Source organism: Crocodylus porosus, unplaced genomic scaffold, assembly GCF_001723895.1.
Source record: "Crocodylus porosus isolate Cpor-Errol unplaced genomic scaffold, CroPor_comp1, whole genome shotgun sequence".
NCBI lineage: Eukaryota > Metazoa > Chordata > Crocodylia > Crocodylidae > Crocodylus > Crocodylus porosus.
In genome coordinates, this window is record NW_017728918.1 from 59,922,537 (window position 1) to 59,946,416 (window position 23,880).

The 23,880-nt window shown below is 43.1% G+C and overlaps 1 protein-coding gene across 2 annotated transcripts in view; it reads right to left on the reverse strand.

Moving 5' to 3' along the window:
* FILIP1 (filamin A interacting protein 1) overlaps positions 1–15,019 on the reverse strand; it is a 201,596-nt gene extending 186,577 nt beyond the window's left edge. Inside the window, exon 1 of one of the 2 annotated variants that reach the window (XM_019537651.1) lies at positions 14,538–15,018. The gene's annotated coding sequence lies outside the window, so the exon portion shown is untranslated. Of the gene's footprint in view, positions 1–14,537 lie in introns of both variants that reach the window. The other variant, XM_019537650.1, reaches the window with a different exon arrangement.
* Positions 15,020–23,880: the final 8,861 nt, after the last annotated feature.

The window sequence follows — 23,880 nt, forward strand, 5'->3', positions numbered from 1 at the left end:
CTCTGGGCAATCTGGTGGTTGCACCAGAGGAGAAAGCAGACCTCTTTAACCAATTCTTCACCTCCATTTTCTTGGGCAGGAACCGGGACTTCCCCACTGTGATGCAAGACGGACTCAAGGGGAATGCCTCCAGACCTCAGAGAGCTTCTGGAGGGGCTGGATGTGTTCAAATCAGCGGGTCCAGATGCTTTCCACCCCAGGGTGTTGAGGGAGCTAGCAGGAGTTATTGCAGGGCCTTTGGCACAGCCTTGAGTGCTCGTGGTGCTTGGGCCAAGTGCCAGATGATAAGAAGATAGCCAACGTGGTACCCATCTTTAAAAAAGGGAGGAGGGAGGACCCGGGCAACTATAGGCCCATCAGTCTTACCTCAATCCTAGGGAAGCTCTTTGAGAAGATCATCAAGGAGTACATCTCTGATGGGCCGGCTTCAGGGATGATGCTCAAGGGCAACCAGCACAGTTTTATTAGGGCCAGGTCATGTCAGACCAACCTGATTGGCTTTTATGATCAGGTCACAAAAGCATGGGATGCAGCCGTCACTGTGGATGTAGTCTTTCTGGACTTCAGCAAGGCCTTTGACACCATCTCCCACGCCATCCTCATTAAAAAACTAGGCGACTGTGGCATTGATGCCTACACAGTCAGATGGAATGCAGATTGGCTCAAGGGTCGTACTCAGAGGGTGGTGGTAGACAGGTCATATTCGACCTGGGGAGAAGTCGGCAGCGGAGTCCCCCAGGGCTCGGTCCTTGGGCCCGCGCTGTTCAATCTCTTTATCAGCGATTTGGATGATGGGGTGAAAAGTTTAAATTCGCTGATGATACCAAAATTTGGGGTGAGGTGAGCACGCTAGTAGGGCGGGAAAGACTGCAACAAGACCTGGATAGGTTACAGGAGTGGGCTAATGAAAACAGTATGCGTTTCAATACTGACAATTGCAGGGTGCTGCACTTAGGGAGTAGTAACCAGAAGCACACTTATAAGATGGGGAAACTCCCTTCTTGAGAGCATGGAGGCAGAAAGGGATCTTGGAGTCATTATTGACTCCAAGATGAATGTGGACCAACAATGCGAAGTCACGGTTGGCAGGGCTAACCGGACCTTGTCGTGCATCCGCAGGTGCATCTCAAGTACAGCCAAGGAGGTGATCCTCCCCCTCCACACAATACTGGTCAGGCCACAACTGGAGTACTGTGTCCAGTTCTGTGCGCCCCACTTCAGGAGGGATGTGGACAACATGGAGAGGGTCCAGAGGAGGGCCACCCACATGATCCAGGGACAACAGGGCAGACCCTACAATGAGAGACTGTGGGACCTGAACCTGTTCAGCCTTCACAAGCGAAGGCTGAGAGGGGACCTGGTGACTGTCTATAAATTCGCTAGGGGGATCAGAAGGGTTTGGGAGAGACCTTGTTTCCCCTAGCGCCCCCTAGCATAACAAGGAATAATGGCCATAAGTTGTTGGAGAGTAGGTTTAGATTAGACATCCTGAAGAACTTCTTTACAGTTAGGGCAGCTAAGATCTGGAACCAACTTCCAAGGGAAGTGGTGCTGGCTTCTACCCTGGGGTCTTTAAGAAGAGGCTTGATGCCTACCTGGCTAGAGTCATTTAAGCCCAGTTTTTCTCCTGCCCAGGCAGGAGGTTGGACTTGAAGATCTATAAGGTCCCTTCCGACCCTACTTCTATGATTCTATGGTTCTCAAGTAAATCCCAGGACGTCATTCTCCTGTTGTACTTGGCCTTGGTGAGGCCACAACTAGAGTACTGTGTTCAGTTTTGGGCCCTACAATTCAAAAAGAATGTGGAGAAGCTTGAGAGAGTCCAGAGAAGAGCCACACACACGATCAGAGGTCAGGAAAACAGACCTTATGATGACAGACTGAGAGCTATGGAACTCTTCAGCCTGGAAAAGTGCAAGCTCAGGGGTGATCTGATGGCCACCTTTATCAGGAGTGTTCACCAGGATCTGGGGAAACATTTGTTCACCAGAGCACCCCAAGGGATGACAAGGTCAAATGGTTATAAACTCCTGCAAGACTGTTTCAGGCTGGACATATGGAAGAATTTCTTTACTGTCTGAGCCCCCAAGGTCTGGAACAGCCTGCCAGAGGTGGTTCAAGCACCTACTCTGAACGCCTTCAAGAAAAAATTGGATGTTTATCCTGTGACCCCATTTGACTTCCTGCCCCCCGGGTGAGGGGCTGGACTCGATGATCTTCCGAGGTCCCTTCTAGCCCTAATGTCTATGAAATCTATGAAATCTCTCTGAACCAGTTAGTCACCAAGGTGCCACCCTGGCCTGCCTCCTGCCTGTCTTCAGACTAACATGGATAAACTACCTCTTCCTTTTTAAATGTAATTTTCCTAAAGCTCACTGACTTACCTCTCACAGTGGCAAAGACATTGATTAAAGAGCAGTGGATTCTCAACCAAGGAGTTTTATTGCAAATATGGACGAGCACTGGAGCGCTCTTGTTCTTATGTACCAAACATCATGTTAGCCTGGTATAGCTGAGCTCCCTGCTCATAGATGAACAACCTGCACCCCTGCTCATAGATGAGATTCATCAAGTTTAGCTTTCCAAGATTAAGTTTTTGTACATCCATATTTTCACAGTTGTCTTCCACAGAAAAGGATTGGGCCCCAGAGGTGGCCACTATGCCCCCTGGTGGCCATATGGTTCCTGCCCGGCACAATCTCTAAGTTACCCTCCCTTTATTCCTTGAGTGCCATGCCTTGTTCTTATTAAGAGACTGAAAAAAGGAAGCTGTCCATGGGTCTTAGAGCAAGTCCTAGTCAATTCCCACCAGTGGATCCTCTTTCTCTGGCTCCTCTGGTCACACCAGTCTCTCTCATTAAGAGGATCCTCATGGCCTGCATGTGCCCCAAGGCATCCATCACCATATAAGTTAATCATGGCCTCTCTACTTCCCCTACTACCATGCCCATGCCTTGCAGATGTCACATATCCAGTGGGACACTTGTCCCCAAGCCACAAGGCCAAATCAGGCCTTTACTCTCTCTTAGGGATTTCAGCCTTCCCAGCTTCCTCTCCTCTACTCTAGCTGGTCCCTTAGCCAAGGCCCACTATTCCAGGCTCTAGCCCCTTATCCGATCCTCCAGGGCCTCTATCTCTGCCCTACCCAGGCTCTGAGCTCCCTGATCCCATTTGCCTCTCACAGGCTTTTAGCCACCTGCCCTTCTCAGACTCCAGGTCCTCTGGCCTCAAGCTCTGCTCTCCTCTGTGCTGTCTCTACCCTTCTCAGATAATGCTGGCCCCCTTGTCTGAGCCTGACTGCTTGCAGAGTTTTAGGTGAACACATGCTCACCCCAGCCTTTAATGGGATCTCCAAAGCACCCCTTTCTAGTCTCACCCAAACCACCAGTGTAACTCTCTAACCCAAAGTAAGACCTCCAGCTATAACACACCTTCCCAACTGGGTCTAAGCACAGACTCCCAGCTCTTATGCTGTATCACTCAGTTCCCTCCTACCCTGCAAGTCAGCACCCTTCTGCTTGTATTTTTCCAGGGTAGTCCAGGCATCATCCAAAAGCTCTGCTGTAGCTCTCCTACCCTGAAGTTTTTCCCTCAGCAGCTCCCAGAGCCAGACTAATTGCTCTGACTCAAGCTCTGGGTTTATAGGGCTGGAAGCCATGCCCCATTTTACCCATGCAATTCCCTGAGCTGTTGCAGGTGATTCCTGATTTAGCTTGCCAACTCAACCCAGGGAAACTTAGTGCTGTTGGCCTCTGCTGTAATAATCACCTGAAGTAGGTAAACACCCAGATATTTGTTCCCTGGCCACTCAAAAGTAGCAGCTTTCCCCCTCCTGGGTCTCTCCCTCCTGCTTCTTCACTCTTAAAGTAACAGGAGGCTCCAGCTTTCTGTTACACCATCTCTATGTGGTCTGTGACATCTGTGATACAGTGTTTACACAAAAAGTTCCCCTCTACATTTTGTTGGTAAAAGCTCCATCCCCCAGACCTGTTTGAGCTGCAACAGGTCCCAGCCTCACATACAGGGACATCCTTTGGGAGGGAAGCGATACAGGGCAACCGTCCCAGGCCCCACTCTTTGGGGGACTCAGCATGACAGGACAGGAGCTGGGCAGAGCAGCAGCAGCCCCACCCCTCACAGTGTTAAAGGGGCCTTGCATAGGCCGATTTGCCTCAAGCCCCACACCTTCCTACAGTCATCTCTGCTTACGTACACCAGATTAGGCCTGCTACCCTAGCCCCATGTATGCCAGATTGGGCCCCAGACATAACCCCAACTGTGCTGGATTGGGCCCACCAAACTGGCCCTGCTTGCTGGCCCAATCCAGAACATGGGGCCATGTCATGTGGCTGTGGGGCTTAGGAATTTGGTGGCAAGGGAGCAGGGACTGCTAATTGCCACCACTCCCCGTTGCAAAATTTCCAGACCAATGGCAAACCCTGAAGTCCAGAAGACAGATCTGTGGGCTAGATGTTAAGCACCACTTATCTAAAGTGAAAAAAAAAGAGACTCCTCATTCCTAAGACCATATTTAAGAGCAAACTTAGGATACAGACGGAAGTGCAGCTCCCTGCTGTAATTGAGAACACTTTGCAGGAAGGGTTCTGAGTTGCAGTGTCCCCCTGGAGCAAACAGAAGTTCACTGTTGGTTCCAGGGGCAGGAGAATCTAGCTGCTGGCTGTCCACTTGCAGCTGGTTTACCCTAGCAATGGCTCCTGCAAAGCTGCAAAGTTTTCAGAATGGGAGGGGGGAAAGGGAATAGAGGGAGCTCATTCTAGGGGTTCCCCAGCCCCCGCTGGAGGGTTGGGTGGGTGAATTGGAGCCCCCCACCCATGCCATCCTCCAGTGGAGGCTGAAAAGAACCCAAACTGAATTCCTTCCACTCCCTTTCCCCACTTGATTTCTGAAAACAGTTCTTGTTTGTATGGCTTGTCAGCTGCTTGGTAAACCTTCTGGTAAATCACTTCCTGGGTTGAAGGAACGTTGACCACATCCCTTTGAGTTCTATATGGCCACATTTTGGTCTTTGCTTTACACTCTTACTAGCCACTAAGTAACTCTACATCGGGGCATGCAATTATTTTGGGCAGAATGCCGCTTACTGAGTTTTGGCAAGCCATAGAGGGCCACATGACAGGCAGCCCAGGGCAGATAAATATTAATTTCCTAAATTTTTTAGGGGCCCTGCGGGCTGGATAGAATGGCCTGGTGGGCCACATCTGGCCCCTGGGCCGCATTTTGCCCACCCCTGCTCTAGATCATTCCACAAGCACAGAAGAACCTAAGGGGCTTCTCAGGTTAACCAAACTCTCCTCTGGGGATACTGTTTGCCACATGTGATAAGTGTTCTTCAGCAAGATAGGAATAAAAAAGGATGTTCAATATGGAAATTTAAATCATCAGGGAAGGATTTCTCAGAGTTTCTTTTTTCTATCCCTACTTGTTCTCTCTCCTCTTCCATTTCTAAGTTTTTGGCCTATCTGGACTATTTGGTTTTTGGACTATGCTTACATATATTTTCTGGCTTTTGCTCTCCTTTGCCTCTTTTTATGGTAGATAGCACCATGATTCTAGATGTTTCTTCTCCCATCCAGCAGGACTGAAGAAGACAGAGACTCAGGCATATCTGATTACCACAAGCAAACCTCCTTAAAAAAAGAAAACTATGTAAATGAACTAGGAAAGCAAAATTATCAGAGTACCAGAGAAGAAGAAAACTAAAACTTCACCTGCTGTTTTTATTAAACATCTTATTAAAATTATTCCATCATTCCTATGGACAATGTTGATAGAAAACACACCTCTGATTCTGCACTTTATCCTTACAGTCCGGTGTAAAGAATGGAGCTCAACCAACATACTGATACCACCAAGGAGTATTTCATGACTTCCTGCATTCCAGCCTTTTTCATCCAAATAAGATAGAAGATTTGATAGTATTTTAGATAAATGGGCTTTTGGATAAGGTTGTGTTTTACATGGCAGTGTTGTTGCTCTAAAGTGATACTAGCTTTTTCTACTAGCATCATGACTATTCTTATGACTTGTTCTCTTTTCTGGCTTCTGTCACCCAAACTGGCACTGGTTCACACTGCCAGCTGCCTTGCACTTGAGGAATGTGCAGAATGCCTGGAGACCTCAGCCCTAAACAGCTCTGTTGCTGTCTGGTTCTGTATACAGAAGGCATCTTATTTGGCTTTCAAGCCCCTCTCCTACTATTGGCATTACTCAGGGAACTCCTGACATGAAATTTTACCTCCCAGGGGCTAAAATTAGTGTTTTATTTTGTTTCAAGGGGTATTACCCAAGATGAGGATTGAACTCCTAACCCATGTAAAGTAAATATTATTTAAGCCTCCTTTAGCTACATGGTTCCTGTAAAAGTTTCCCCTCTGGCAGAGAAATTAAAGGAATAAAAAGAGAGGGGTCACATAAAAAACCATAGTTATGCCTGAGAGTCTCTCAGAGGTATGATGAGTACAGTTAACTTCCTTTAGACAAGCAGCAAATTTTCAGTATGTTCAATACACATATTTATTCAAATACAAGATGATTTTTTACCCAATGGGCATGGGGAAAAGCCCCTGATCTTATAATCACTTGCAAGGAACCCTCATTAAAAACATTATCTATCATTAAACCCCTGCCAAAAGCAGTGTGTGCTCAGTAATGGAAACCAACTATGAAGTTGATTAAATGCAGTCAACACTGAGAAGGATTATAAAACACACGGTCTGCTACTACAAAGATAAATTAGTGCAGCACATCTGAATAGAGCATATGGTAGTGTTCACTGACTGCAGCCCCCCTCAGCATCAACTCTTTCAAGTCATGGTGACCCACTAAATTGGATACATTTTTACTTCCTTTCACTTACACAGCTGAGCTGTGCTTTTCTTTCCTGTTTCCAATGACTCCTGTTTTTGCACCAACCTTAAATGCTTGGCAAATACTACAAAACAGGACCCCAAATAGTTCACCCAGAATCCCTGTCATCCCCTCTCTCAGCCTGGCCCTGCCCCTCCATGAGATGAAACCAGAGCAGGTTGCCCTGTGCCCCAACTGTGCGTAAGTTTTTCATGACAAGAATGCCTAGGTTCCAGTCATGAATGGGGGACTATTTGGAACATAGAACCTTTGTGGGGTGTTGGGGGTAGAACTGGAGTACATACATACCGAGCAGTGCTGAGCTTGAAATCCTGTTGACTCTAGTGGGGCCTAGCCTAATGAACTCTATCATGAGCCTTTGGTTTTGGGCTAAGATATTGGGGAAGAAGTGGTGGGAATATGGAAGAAGATGGACTGTCATGGACTGTTCAGAAGTGGGATCCCTGAAGACAGCGATGATGAAGACAAGAATGATGATGACAGCAACAGCAGTGGAACTGACAAGAGAAAAAATGATGATGATTACAGTGACTGAAAGGATTGAGATATAGACAGGAATGGGTGGGGGCTAGGGGAGAGGTTGAATCTTTGTGATAGGCAAGGGTGATGGTGATAGAAATGCAGTCATTCAAGTGCACAATGTGGATATTGTGACAGGATTGTGTACAGTATAATCGTAACGATGGGCTTTGAACTGTCAAGTAAGCCATAGCAGCCATGGGACAGGTTAGTAAACGTATTGTGATATATGTATTTATTTAGGAATATATATTTTTCAAAAATATTGTTTGTAGTACATTTAAGTATTAAACTGCTGCTCAGAATTGTGTTTATTAAGTACCTATACTAAAACTGGTAGTAGTTTTACAGAAAGGTGACATGCATCATTTCTGAATTAACTATATGTATGGGTACTGTATACAAATTGCTACAGCCCTGTTTTCAAATTTGCTCTTCATTTTCATGTACTCAGGAAGAGTAGGGTCTGATGGCAAGGAAAGGGGGAAGGGACTGCCAGGAAAAAAGCTGGAAGAAAACAGAGGGCAAAGTGATTACTTGACCCCCTCCCTATTTTTTTCCATGTTGTAGCAATGGAAGGGGGACAAATTCAAAGCATATCTCCAATGAATTTGATTCTACATCTAGTAAATTATAACAAATGTATACTCTTTTCATATATAGAATCTTATTACTGGGGGGGTCATCTTATAATCAGGGTCATCTATTCAAGTAAATTTTATTCAAGTTTTTGGGTTTTATAGAATGAAATTTCTAAATAACTGAGGTTCAGATAAACAGGACTTGAGTATACTCAAAATGACAGATCTCTGCCTTGAAATGGTTATGCTCTGATCAGCACAGCAGTGAACCAGTCATGGCTAACCACATGGACTTTGCTACCCTTTCATTTATGCCCTTGTTTGCATCTTTTAAAGGCACAGTTTTGTAACAGAACAGTCTAAACTTTAAATTATACCCTAGAAAAGTCGTAAGAGTGTCACTTGTGTCACACTGCTAGGTAGTCCAGGGTCTTAAGTGTGTCCTGTCTATGCAAAAGCCAAACTGGTGAATGGATCATGTGTGTTTTTCTTTAGTGTATGTTTGTCGTCACAGTAACTGAGAAGTTGCCAATAAATGGAAATTGCATAATTTCCTTAAACACCCAGGTTGGTACATTAAAATAGCATCATGAACTCACCACCACTTCTCCTTTCCTGTTGTTAACCTGTATCTCATTTCATTACAGAAACATAGACTAAAACAGGTTACTTAAGGAGTGAGTACATTAGAAAACTGAAAAAGAAAAAAGAAAGACTACTTATCCCCATTACATCCTATGACTCATGTGTGTGTGGGAAAGACCTTATTTTCACAAAGCTCTCTTGGATAAACAAGGCAAGTTGGCAGCCATTCGACTGTACTGATGTTAGAAGTCTACTGCTTTCAGTCGTATTACTTTGGTTTACTTTTTCTAAAAACATACAGTATATTGAACTTAATGGAAATTCCCAAGCTAAGGGACACCTTTCAGTTTCAATGATAGTTTTTTTGAAAAACAGCAGTTTAGTACAAGTTTCTAAAAAGTTTCAGTTTGCAACTGTGGTAATTGTTATAGCAGTATAGTCCGCTTTTTCAATTAAGATTGCTAGTTTATGAAGCTGTGATCCCATTCTCATCCACATTGCACTGACTAGCTGAGATGATGGAAGGATAAAAGAAAAAGCTGCAAACCCTGAAATCTAATGGTCTTTGTAGAAGTGAATTAGCTTCAGATAAGAACCTGATTCTGCTTCCAAAATATTACTTTTAGTCTTTCACTAGTACAAACTTGAGAACAACATAAATCACACAACATTACACATTTTGACATAATTTCCCGAAAAAGGAAAAGGAATCAAAGTAGCCCTTACTGTACTAAAGTGCTGCTGGAATATGTCTAGCTCAGAAGGTGTACTGCAACTACACAGAGGTCTTTTTTCTTTTACTCAAAGATCCCATTGGTTTATACATGGATGGGACAGGTAACTTCAAGTACTATCGAAGTTTTCAATGTTTTTACCGTACAATAATTTTGAAAAACAAACTCATTCACTTCCTATACAGAAGTCTTTAAAATTCACATTCCCCCCCACCCAAATTCTGGTTTGCTCATGTCAGCTAAACTGCAAGAGTGCCCATTTAAGGGAAAAAGTACAAGCTCCAGCCTATTTCCTTGAACTGTGTATATTTTCACCCCACTCTCTCAGCAATGCATTCTGCAATGCCAGAAAGCATTTTTTCTTTTAAACACACACGCACATTTGTCATTAACTTTTAGCTGCTAATGGTGCATCTGCAGATCTGAGGTTTCCATTAGAGAATCCTGTTTTCTCCTTTGCCTTTCAATTCTGCAGCACTATAGATAGCAATTTTCTGTTAATTGAGAAAAGCAAATAAGCATTGTTGTTTTATTGCTCCAGATGACTGATCTCCAAACTTATCATATTAATTCAGTCCTTCATTGTTTTAATAGATAAGGTCTGAAAACAGCATTAAAAAGTATTGTAGTATTGTAGAAATGCTGCCAAAAACAGTATTAAATGGTATTATAGTAGTGCTTTAGGCTGTATACTCCTCAGTACCAGAACTGTCCCATCTGTGTTTGGAAAGTACCTAGCCAGCTTTGATGGCTACTGCAACCTCTGTAATTCTGCAAGTCATCATTGGATCTAGCGCTTGTGGTTTTACATTTTCTGGAAAAGATTTGAAGAGGTGCTCCAACCAAAGCAGTGACCGCTTAAAAGATAAAATGTCCTAGATGGAAAAAAGCCTTCATTCCCAATTAGTAAGGCTTTCTGCATGCATTTATTTGACTATTTTGTTTTGCAAACCTGGTAACAAATATAACACAAGTCAAAGTACAAAGTATTTGGGGGTGGGAGAGGAGTGTGAAAAATTCTTGATCTAATAATTTATGCTTTCCATGGGGAACTGGATTCCCACTTACAGTCTTCTGTTACCGTTACCGGGCTCATTTCTGCTTCCAGTAAAATGAATAGAAAAGTCCCCTTGCATATGTTGAAGTAGCAACATGTCTTTATATATTTCATACAAAAACTCTACCACCATTCACACACAGCTGCTGTAAACATCCAATGTTATTAATAATGGTTTATTTTTCAGCATCTCTAGCCTTGTAAGCAGACCAGCTGCTGACTGAGAGAAAAACTAATCCTTTACCAAATAACTGGTTTCCAATCCAGTTGTCTCACAAACATACCCAGCACACACTGCACTCCACACTGAATTCTGAAAAATCAGTGTATTCTACTGTCAGTTTTATGTAATGAGCAGACTCGGAAGTGTATCAAAAATACATATAGAAGAGGGAAAATATTTTCAGTAGAAGACAGTGAGAAACAGATCAAAGGAAATATCCCCATGGAAAATATCCTTGTTAACACATCAAGAATAGCTTTATGGAACTGAAAACTACCTGAATTTATGCTTCATATAAAAGGAAGGTTAAAAATGTTCTGAGAACATTTTTAAAAACAAAGTGAAATTGTATCATCATATAACTAATTATATGTTTCTAGTTTTTCATTTTTATCCTAGTTTTAGAGATACAAAATATGGCTGATGAAATAGAAAATATTTTTCATTTAAGTAAAATCACTCCCTTGTGGTGGTGTTTCATAGTGTGTCTGTACTTTGTTACTGTGAATGGTGTTTTAGACATGTAGAAAGACAAACCTCTTGCCCCAAAGAGAGTCTACAAGTTTTAATTAACATGAGAAAGAAAGGGGGGAAACAGGAAATTAGAGGAAAGGTAATCTTTTCCCAAGAGAAGTTTTATTTGAAAAAAATACAAATCTATTTTTGTTTAACGTTCTGGTAGATGAATGGATAGTTGTGTGTTAATTATCCATCCAGTAGGCCTACTTTCATTGGCTTCACAGGCATAGGACTGCCGTCTGATTTAGCATAAGATTTTATGTGCTTAATTTAAGCCTTTGAGTATCTCAATTGAGTTAAATAATACCAACAATTTTACAGTGAAGTCTGTATTTACATTAGTAGTCTTTTGCTGGTACAGGAATACTGGTATAGTTTTGAAACAGCTATACTGACAAAGTTGCACTTGGTTTAGTACAATAAACTCTCCATCCTCACTTCTCCCTAAGCAAAACAAGTTATATTGGTAAAAGAATAGTTTTTCAGCATAACTGTGTTTATGCTATGGGGCTCCTGTCAGCACAGCTATACTGGTCAGGGATCTCATCTCCGATAGATATAGCTAGTGTGTTAGAGGTCTGTTACCTATGGTTTAATCCCTGCAGAATGAGAGCCTTGGCTTCTACACTGATGTGTTCTGTAGAAGACTCAAAACTTGCTAGATTAGATTACTATTTTAATATAACATCTGGAGTAAAAGATGGACCAGATAATACCAAAGATGAGATTAATGACCCACACAGGATACAAAGAGGAAGAAAGAAAATGACAACCAATGTAGCCAGGTGAAGAACTATGTTGAGCTTTGAAGATGAATTCAAGGTCTTTGAACTTGGTGTGAAAAGAAACAGATCCTACAGTGTGGTTGAAGGAGAGGGGCAATGTCAGAATAGTCAGCTAAAACAAAGATTTCCAACTTTAGATTCATTGAAGATGGGATGTTTTAAAAAAGAAAGTTTGTATAGATAAAATGATAAAACTGAGTCATGAACTAGGGTTTTAGCAATGACAGGGAAGGAAAGAGGTCCAACATGGTTTTCAGCACCAATTACAACATCACTTATATCCCAAAGGTCATGAACTATAGTGGCTCAAATAAGGACCCTGTAATATAAATATTTTTAAAGAGGTAACTGAGAAAACTAATGGTCATGCTTATATCCATGTCTCCTTAGAGAATATGTATAAGGAAAATACTGCTACAAACTAAATTACTTTTTGATTTAATATAAAATTGAACTTGGTTTCATTCTGATTGTTAATAGCTTTGACTATTCTTCAGAAGTGAAACCATCTGTTGAATGACCATGTTACATAGTTCATAGATTTGATTGGAAAATCCAAGAGCTTCTTTGTGGACACCTGTTGAGAAGGATAATTTTAGCTTGCCTGTCCATTATAAAGTGGAAAGGGAAGGAAGATAGATGTAGAAAGTCACAACTTAGATGGAGGCTGTCATCAAGCCATTTGAAAGTCATTCACATATGGTCAAATGAAATCACTAAAATGCATTTTTATTTTTTAAATGAAGTTGCTAAAAGGAGATTTTGGAGAAAAAGTAGAATACAATCTATCAATACTATATTACATGACAAAAAAAAACTAAAAAGCAGCAAAAACTTAGTGTGGCATACTTCCCCCTTTCCCTCTACCCCCTCCCTCAGGTTTTATTGTTATTCATGTATTTGCTGTTTCTTCACAACCACTTTTAGCACATTTTCTGTCAACATTTTCAGGGAAGGAAAGGGTAAAGTAAATCTCCTCTCACATCAGAGGGACCAGATAAATATTACACAATGAACTGCTGCACTCTTTGTTTTCCACCCTATACTTTTCTCCAAAAAAACAACTGACTTTCTCAAGACATGTATATGTTAAGAAAAGAAGTTGAGTTCCTACTCAAGATCTCAAAAGATATGATGGTAATGGTGTAATAATTATAATATTAACTTATGACATCACTAATCAGCAGCCTATGCAAAACAGTTTCTGTTAAGTGCAGTTCTAAGTAAGTAATATGCCCTCTTTTAGAAAATATATTTCTAAAAATGCAATTTTTTTAAATGCCTTTTCCAAATTATTCCCATTTCCAGTATTTTGTCTCTTCCACTTGTTTGTGGACAGTTACATCTCCTGTCACTGCCAAGTCAGAGCTTTTTCAGAGTATTGTTACTTTTTTCCAATTTGTAAACATGTCACAGTTAAATTATGGCACTGATGTAACTTATCTAGTATGTAGGGATGAATCCAGTATGCTTTTACTTAAAATCAAGAAATACTAGTCTTCCTGCAACTCTCACTAAGTCTAGACACTGGGCATCAAACAAGATGACTCAATTAGTTCATTACTAGTTTTAAGCAAATTTTTTTCACTGTAGACACTGTGAATTCCTATTGCCGCCCTCCCAATCTTTGCCTTCATCTATTTATTGATATCATAAAGAGAAGAGTATTTGTAATCACCACACAATTTATTATTATTTATGGGTATGTACATTTTATATAAAATAAAGATGTCTTAGGAGGGTAGGAGGCAGCAATAATTATTTCTCCATTTGACCAAAAAGCTTTTGTCAGTTTTGGCATAAACTAAACTAAGCATGCTAAACAAGTCCTGCTTAAATTGCATGGCAGCTAATGAAGCCGAAAGAGATTCTTTTCAAAGAGATAATATTTTCTACTGTGTGGATTGTTGGGGGAGAATATTTAAAAATTGTCTTTTGATTTTTTCCCCTTTTTAAAAGAGACAGTTATTGATATTCTGACAACACTTAAATATAATAAACATAATGACATCCCTTAGGAAGCTGATATTCTACAGCAAAACCATTAAAAAAGTGCTTTCATACAAACTATACAAGCAAAAGAACTGAAGGCTGTTGTAGAAGGAGCAGAACAAAATGTACCAGGTGTACCAAAGTGCTTAAAGTTATGCTTCAAACACAAAGGAAGAAAGCAATTAGGTCACAAAGTACATAGATAATGCAGTCACTGTATAGCTATTTCCTCTGATGTACCAGACAAACTGTTATCAGGTTTTTTTATAGCTGTTTGAATGCTCGCTACAAAACCAGAGCTGTTTGAATGTTACCCATTTTGTTATTAAATCTTGGTGTCTCTTCTGTCAGACTGTGACAATGCTAATGAGGTTTTGTGAATCTCCTAGTCTTTTTTCCGTTGGATTACTAACTACTATTAGTAATCTTATTGTACATGCTGCAAAATGGTTTGAGCAATGTTTTTCCTCTGCTAAAAAGGTAACAGAATATACTTCAGCCTTTTTCTTTTATTCTAGCTTTTCTTTACTGAAGTTCTCAAATAATGCAGAAGATAAATCACAAAAGGAAAAAAGAAGTACCAACCACATTGACCAGCAAAAAAAATCACTTCTTGTGAAAAGAACACATTTGGAGTAGATCATTCAGTCTTACCTGACAGCAGTAAGTACCTTGGATTATATCCTTTATAGTGACAGTTTACTCCTAGAAGATCACAGTAGCTTGCCCCACAGTACTACACAGTTCCCAGGCAGTTTTCACATCCAGCCCAAAAGAACCAGAGAGATAAGCTTTTTCCACTTTTCAAGGTCTACCAGCAGCTGAAGTAATGCAGGAAATAGGGTAGAGAGCAGAAGAGGAACGTAGTTTCTTCCCTGAGAAATCCCAGTCAGGAGAAATAAGAGGTATGCTTTCTCTGTGTTTCACTCAGACTTTGTTTAAAAGTTTCTTCAACTGTTGCTAGGTGGTGTTAGGCTTTGGCAGTTTAGTTCTCAGATTGTATTTCCCCTCTTCTGGTCTCTTCACACACTGTTACAGCAATGACTGTTGAGCTCAGCTCACTTGTGCTATATTTAACCAGTGTTCTCAGCAAGTCAAGCCTGTCAACAGCTGAGAAGTTTGGAGCAGTCTTTACTGAGTTCCTCAGCTGCTGAGTTATCAGTGGATGTCGAACTGCATAGCATGGCTACTACATTCACTGAAAGAGAGTGGAGAAACTGTCAAATCCTTTTAGGGGCTTCCAGTGACTTTACTGGAGTAATTACTATTTAAAGCACTTAGTACTTTAGTACACATTGTGTATTTGGGTACTCATGTTTGTACCAGATGAGTTCAATTATTGATAAAGTAAGAATTTGCATAAAACATATATAGGAAGTTTATCATTTGAAAGGCATACACTCACAGGAAAAAAATCACACATTTGAGCAACTTTTCAAAAGATGTTTATTTTGAGTGAAAATCAAAATAAGCTTTCTTGTTTGCACCATTCACATATGTCAAGCTGGCACAGAGATATAATGAAAGGCTTCAGCTGGAAATGTTTTAAAGTTTATTGTGAATAAGATAATGCCAACCCTTTGCTCCCAGACAAAGAGCATCACCTTATTGTTGCCATATTCAACACAATTTCTCACCAGGGATAAAAGTGAAGGCCAAATTCCAGGTCATGCAATATACCACGAGCAAGAAAGGCCATTAGATACACCTTGGCTAGGGACAGAAGTAACACATAAACTGGTATAAGTGATCAGAAACCAATTCAAATCTGTAACACAGCGGAAGTTCAGTGCACATAAACTGCTTTCAAAATGGCTGAAACTGGTTTAAGATAAACCTGGATGGATGTAGTATCAGACTTAACTGATTTAGGTTAAATCAGTTTATAGAACTTCTGTCCCAGATTTCCTCCAGATTCAAGTTAACTCACAGTCTCCCAGCACCCAAGGATGCTTTGCACCTTCCTCGTAGGCTCCTTTCGCAGGGTAGATGGGCTAGCTTGGGCCCAAACTGTCTGCTTTAGCTGAGCAGGGAGGCATGCTCTAGCACCCCCAGCTTCTGGCTTGGGCCAATGCAGGCATGTGGCTGTATTTCCAGAATCAAATGTGAAAGTCTATTCACTTGCTTATCAGTTCAATTTATGCAGTTTAGACTAAGCTGAGAAGACTGAATCAATTCAGCCTGAGGCTTTTTGACTGTCTGTACCTACCACTCATGTTAGTGATCTGCACACGTTGTTGTATTTGCATTTGCCTCTGGATATAATTTGCTATCCTATTACCAGATCTCCAAAGCCCTTAACAAATTGAAGCCTAGCAGCCTTAGACTGCTTCCCAGTCTGAAACCACTGAGACAAGCTTACTTTCCAGTAACATTGCAGTTGATGGAGTCTAGAGCAAAGTTCTCCAGGACTCGAGTCAGAATATTCTCTACAAATGGCCCTTGCAGTAAAATTCTTCATCACAGGAGTATTTATGGAGCACAGCTTGTTTTCAGAACACAATTCAAAATCCAGTGACTTTCCCCATTAACAATCTGGCATATTTTTAAGTAATGAGATGAGGAGGAGGATAAAATTACGGCTGTATCTTTATTTATGGTAGCATATGCCATTTGGGTCATGTATTAATGTAATCCACAAAAATTCTGGCAATTAGTGCAGGTATGAGAAAGTAGTGGATACTACTTTGAAGGTTTGACCCTCAACTTTCGTGTTCATACAGTACCAGTAGTAATAGTATATCTGTTAAACTACAAAAGAAGAAAGCTTGAGCAAACAAAGCATATGCTTAGACTCTCAAAATCCAGAGGAAGAAAATATATCCTTAAGTCACAGCCAAGTTAGTAGTACATAGGAGATCAGCCATTGATGTGAAAACTAGATCAGCTCCTTGCGATGAATTATAGAAATCATAGAAAATTAAGGTTGGGAAGCAGGGCTGTCCTTGGGCAGGGGGTGAATTGGGGTGACCATGGTAACTCCGTGCTGCTGCCAGCTTCATGTCCGGGCACTTGGCACCCAACCCTCCTCACCATCAAATCCTCTTCTGGCTTCCTTGCATCCAGGGGCTTGGCCCTGCACAGGCTGATTTGTCCCAGGCCCTGTACCCTGCTTGGGTCACCTCTGGTGGGAAGAGACCTCAGGAGGTCATTGAGTCCAACCTCCTGCTTAAAGTAGGACCATCCCCAACTAAGGTTTTATCTAGCTGGGTCTTGAAAAGGCTTACAACCTGTGCTGCCTAATTAAACCCGTGGGGCTGATGTAACAATCTGATGAAGCAGGTTGAACACCTGCAACTCTATCATACAAACTATAAGATACTGATGCTTGTCGTACTGCAGGAAATTGATTAAAGGAGTCTGAAGGAGATGAGGTGCCAGTGACAAGATCATAGTTTGGGATCAGGGTATGAAACAAAAGTTAAAAACCTCTGTCAGAGGTGCCCAGGAATATAAGAACAGTATTTATTTGCATCTGTAGAGTTGCCAGACATAACTTCATACCATGTGGAAACTATTTTGTGTTCAAATATTTCCTCTGTTTGTTTTATGGGGAAAATTGTTTATAAATGGATGAAAAGGGGAAACTGGAGATCACAGATGATAATGAAGAGGACTTTTAAGCCTCGCCTCATCTATTAGTGCAGGACTGTCCAACTAGCTGTCTGGGGGCTGCATGCAGCCCTTGAGGGCTTAACCTCTAGCCCCTGGGCTCCCAGTCCAAGAGTCAGTCCTCATTGTTCTCCTGCTGCTGCCACCAGAGTCTCTGGGCTCCCACTCCATCCTCCAGCTTCTTCTTTCTGACCCTGCCCTTGACCATTTGGGCAGACTAGTGTAGCCTGCAAGGCTGAGGGAGCCCATGGAAGTCTTTGGGAGTCCTGCATAGTACGGCAGAGGTTTCCTGCTTCATGGCACAATGGAGCTAGGTAGAGGGGGAGCTGTGGTGTGGTAGATGGCTCTCTACAGAAAAGTGTATGGCCCATGCGATGTGTGGTTGAGGGGCCTGCGGCCCCAACCACTTAGAAGTTGGACAGCCCTGTATTAGTGCAACCTCATCTAGAAGGAGTAGTATTTACTAACTAGGAATTACAAGTAGTCCTTGGACTTATGACACAATTGGTTCCTGAAAACCACATCTTTAGTCAAAACGTTGCAACTCAGAACCAATTTTCCCATAGGAAACAATGTTATTAATGGGGGATTGGTTCCTGAACCAGGTACCAATACCCTATTTTCACCAAAAATAACCGAGAATTTTGTACACAATCAACTATAAATGAGTAATATAGCTATGTTAATGTATTTATATTGTAAATAGCAATCATATTGATTTGGAAGGACTTCTCTGAGGTGACTTTGCTGGACTTTTTGAAGGGCTCCTGGTTGGACTTTTTGAAGGGTTCTTGGCTGAAGTCTTCTCAGGAGTCTTGGCTGCAGGTTTTTCTGGAGTCTTGTCTGCTTTCTTAAACAAAGCGTCCAAGGAAGTTTGAACAGATGTTCTTCAGAGAGATGGGCAACACAGCAAACTTGTTCACTGGCATGGTGTGGCATCGGATCAAGCGTTGTAAAGTTGACGTCAAAAATTGATGAAATTGATGTCAGAAAGTTGAAACAGGGTGTCAATTTATAAACCTTATAAGTGCGAAACATTGTAACTGGAAATGTAAGTTGAGGACTGCCTGTACAATACTTTCCAGAAACTTTTTCCTCTGAGAATGGTGTAGAGTATGAAACAAGAGAAGCACCACTGTGATGCTTGCAGTGGCAGTTGATGGTCTAAGAATTATTATAAAGACAGCAGTAAAGCCCAGAGCAATGCTGCATAACCAACTATACTTGCTGCATCGTTTTTCCTTCCACCCACTGACCAGTGCTGTTTAGTCAAATATAATTCCCTGGGGAATCTGTCCTTTTCTTCCTATCTATCCGCATCTATGAAGGTCATTATGTGTCAGATTCTTCTACCCATTCTGAGGCTGGGTAACACTTTATCCTGTAAGTATTTTATTTCAGTGGGACTATATGTAGAAAACAGTACTACTCAATGTGAAGGAAGGGTGACAGAATGTGGCCCTATATGACTGAAAAGAGAAAAACTATCAGCAGCAGCAGCCACCACCTTTGAATGTAATGTTATTAGCAGACATACAAGAATGATTTAAATATATTCTACAAGAGTCAAATGATGGATGATATGATTTCTGCTAGTGTCCTGGAATGGCAGTAACAGTTCCCTTGACATATCTAGATATGGGAGATTTCATAGGTCTTTTTCAAGAACCTAAATTCTTTTAGTGAAAGTACAGCATCTAATTGGATTCTAGGTAGTTCCAGCTTTAGAGGCAGAAAACATTAATGGCTTCACTCTTTTCTCTGTATCCTAGTACAAGATGAAGACAAAATGGTGTCCCTGCTTCAAAACGCCCATTGAAAAAGCTGAAAAGGGTTCAGAAAACTGCTGCAAGAATGATTTGTGGTCTGGAAAACCTGCCTGGTAGTGAGAGATGAAAGCCACTCAATTTACTTTAGCTCAAAAGAAAGTTTTGCCTTCCACTGTCAGTGTCCCCACAGTTCTGGGGAAGCTCATGTCCAACTCCAGCTAAGCTGCAAAGGAGCTGGTCTCAGCCTAGGGCACAGACAGCAGTGGTGGGCAAATTCCCCCTTCCCATGCCTGTTCCCCCCAGCTGTCTGGGCAGCCTGGGAGCAGGTGTGGAGAGGGGGAATCTGCCTGTCCTGTGCAGTCCATTTGGAGCAGGACACAAGCTCCTGTTTCACCAGGAAACAGCAGGGACACCAGCAGCAGCAGGTGGGGGAAGGGAAAAGGTTGGCCATTGGTCAGAGATGATCTAAGCCTATGTTCTGCTATGGATACTTTCCACACTTCTGGGTTTAACTGGTTGCCCCTGTCCCTCCCACCTCTCCAGATTTCTGCTACATGTGTCAGCATGTTTTTAAGCATTCCTCAGAGGCATTGGCTACTGGCTACAGCCAAAGCTGGGGCCTTTGACTGGGATGGGCCAATGCTCCTGCTGGAACTAAAGCCACAGGTTTCTGGCTAGGTGATCTTACCCCTTTACTCAGGGTCAGACCAAATTGCCATATTTGGGGTCAGGAAGAAATTTTACCCCATGGTCAAATTGGTGCAGACTATGGGGAGTTTTGTCTTCCTCTGTAGTGGGGGGTTAGCCCTCTACCCAAGACCTCTTGAGCATATATTGACAACATTGGCTGTCATGGTTCCCCTGCTTTACTGGTGGCAGGTTAGGGTGTTAGGTTTGTGTTGTATCAAGGTTGACAATAGTCTCATTACAGTTTAGATTATGATTTGTATAGGATGGTTTGGATAGGGATGGTCCTGCCTCAGGCAGGAGTTTGGACTACATGAACTCTGAAGATCTCTTCCAGCCCTACTTCTCTGATTCTATAAAGGGAGGGGAGACAGGATGTGCCTTTGAGCACAGATGGGAAGGGGCGGGGGGAAGTGGGAATTCTTACCTTCTTTGGGACTTAAAGTCTCTGACTGCTGCTCCTGCCACATGGTCAAAAAGTGTGTGGGGCAGGGGGAAAGGGTGGGAGTGTAGCTGTATCACTGCACTCTGGATCTACCCCTGTACACAGAAACTATGGTGTCTTATGCGGAATGTCCCAGGGGCACAGGACCAGAAAAGGGGGAAGCCTTGATCAGAGGCAAACCCCAAACCAAAGTAAAAAGAAAAGAAAACAACATACCTGTTGCAGGGGCTGGGAGGAGCAAGGAAACGCATGGCAGGAAACCACCCACGCAGTTTGTGAGCCACGTCCATATCCAGCTGGGGCCGGGTGACATCATGACAAGACGCTACCCAGTGGAGATGAAAGGCAGCTGGGAAAGCATGGGAAGGAGGATGCCGAGGAGTGGAGGAGCAGTGGGAGACCACAGGGCAGAGAGCGTCCAGCCGCTGCAACTGTCAGTGGTGGTGGCGGCAGCAGCAGCAACGGCAGTAACAATCAGAGCTGCGAAAGATCCCTGAGCCAGAGAAGCCTGGCAGGGATCAGAAGAGCTGGCAGGGAGAGTGGCAGTGGCAGTGGTGGCGGTGGCAGCCAGAGCCGTGGGAGATCCCAGAGCCAGAGAAGACAGATGGGGACCCAGAGAGCTGGAAAGGAGGCCGGCAGAGGCTGAGGCAGCAGGAACTGCAAAGGATCCCAGATGGGAGAAGTCAGCAGCAACCGCAGCGATAGCCAGCGTGGGAACCATCTTCAAAGGCAACAGGTGTTGCAGCTCCAAGGTGGAGGTGGATCCTGGAGGGAAGGGGAGAGAAACCCCAGCTGGGGTGAAGACATGAATCCCGACCCAGAGGACATGCTAGCCTAAGGGCATTAGGAGCCAGTAGGATACAGGACTCTCCCCGTGGGTGCTCTCCTTCCTGTTTCTTCCCCTTTTTGTCATGCTCCCCCAGCAGCCACATTGTTAGTTTCCTTATTTTGTTTCGTATCTGGTCACCTTAGGGTGAGGGGTTTGTGGTGAGGGTATGGATTGTGTTCCCCTTTTTTAGGGTTTATCTACTTTTGTTCTCTGGAGAGAGCAGATTAGCAGGAGCTCTTAGCACCAGGCCAAGGTAGCCGGGACTTCGTCCAACAGTGGGAAAGGGACCACGTGAGAAGGCAGTGAGGGCCTATGGCTTCAGACTTAGATGGCTCAGGGCATCAAAGAAGACTAGCCCAGAAGTGGGGAGTCACCAGGCCCTCCAGGTCCAGCCAGGGCCCAGGGTACTCATCGGCAGGAGGAATCACAGAGACCAGGAAAGATATCAGCTGGGGATTGCCACAAAAGGTCTGGAGGCCCGTCTCAAAGGTTGGCGCATGGCCAGGGTGTAGGGGAGGTTGGAGCGCCATGAGTGACCGCCGTGACGCGTGACAGCTCTAGAGGCATCTTCAAGGGGGACCCCCTCCACTAAAGGAACATTTAAAATTGTGGCAGGTGAGTTTGGGGGTCACCCTGAAGGTAACCAAGGCATCCTCTGGGGTCTGCACGAAGGTCCCTGGTGAGCAAGGTCAGCAGCTTGGGCAAAGGCAGCGTGAGAGCGAACCATTGAGAGTAGGTGGGCACATGGAAATTACTGCAAGAGTGCATGGCTTGTTTTATGCAGGAGGTCAAACTAAATGTCTCTTCTAGCTTTAAAATATATGCAAGTTTCTTCTTGGAGGCAGGCTTTAGAATAGGGGATGTCATCTTGTAGCAAAACCCTCAGTTTTTCTTTTTAAATACATACATATATATACACACACACTTATATATATATATGACAGCTATACATTCCCTTCCTTTCCCCAATTATTTCTGACTTTTCTTTCTCTTCCTCTCTATTCCCTATAGACAACCATAAGCAAGCTCGAACTTAGGATAAGCTTTAACATTTTTATTTTGGTAGCAAGTTTTTGGTTTTGAATATCCACTGTTTTATGTTGTATAATTATTAGGTTTGTATTGATTTTTACTTGTATATTGTATTATTATCATTTTTGTATTGAATTTTATTGTTTCATATGGATATTGTATGGTTTAGGCCTGTGTTTGTAAGTGAAACAAAGTATGTCAAGTTTCCATTTTATATGTCAAGCCTCCACCTTGTGTCCTCTGCCTGGGCATCCCATGTTGCAACTATATGAGTCACTTACCCCTCCCATGTAAATTGGTTCCCAGATGAATGAGAATGATTGGGAATGATTGAAATAAAATGGCAGCAGGCTTCTACTGAATGGCCTGTAAGGACTGGGCCATCACCTTGCATTGATTCATCCAAGAACCATGGACCTCACCCAGGAACAGAGACAATGACCCAGCATTTGAAAGACAAAAGACCCTGCAGAACCAGCAACTCTACCATTGTATCCCACCATTACAGACACCCAAAACTGCACATCCCTGCATGAAGCACACATGCTCAGTACACCAGGGGCTGACCCTTGCCTGGGCATGCCTCCTGTCACTAGGGTCACACAAGGTCTGCCCCTATAAAAAGGGGCAGTGAAGCCAGACTCAGTGGGACACCCTCTCCATCTGGCCCAGCACCATGCCACACCACTTATCCACCCAGAGGCCCTGCTGGCAACCCCCCTCTGGACAACACCTACTGGACTAGGTAGCTATCACCCCCCACCCCCTCTTCAACCAAGGACTTGGACTTTGCTTCTGTTCCCTACCTGAACTCTAGTCCTTCCACTGAGTCTTTCTCCTGCTGCCATTGTGAGTGATTGTGAGTGATTGTGCGTGTGTGTGTGTGTGCGTGTGTGAAAACCAATAACTTCATGGGTCTGTTTAGTGTGTTGTCTGTGTAACAAAACCGTTATTTGGACCCCTAAGTTGGGTTTTGCTTTACTGTGGTTTGCTCCAATCTCTGCTCCTCGTCCCTCTAGCTTCTCCCTCTCCTGATTCTGGCTCACCACCACCCCCAGCACCTGTCCTGAGCTCCTCTCTGCCTCCAAACCCCGTTTCTTTGCTACTGTCTTATCCCCGTTGCCTTTTCCTTTTCCCCTGAGCAACCAGGTTTCTGCCTCAGTTTCTTTCCTGGCTATCTCCTCCTTGTCACCACTTATCTGCCCCCCCACCCCCAATATCTCAGCAGTATGCCTCAGTTTCCAGCCCCAGTCTACCTTAAGTAAACCCAAGCCTCAGTTCCTCAGCCAGCTTCTCTGTAGTCCACCGGTTCTAATCCTGGTTCTGGCAATTTTAACTCTCTCTCTCACCTGAACCTTTCCCCAGATACCCCAAGCACATATATATACACTGTACCATCCAAGTTAGGAACTTACCTGTATGTATATTTAGGTGGGTTGTATGTGTGTGAACTGGTGAGTGTGTGTGTGTGTGTGTGTGTGTGTGTGTGTGTGTATGACATTGTGTGCATGATATATAAATTAGTGATCTGTGTCTAACTTTTGGGGTATATAGTGTATGTGCTTGAATTGGTGATGGGTATGCATGTTCCTAGCTGGTTGGGATGTGTAGCCTGAGTTGGTT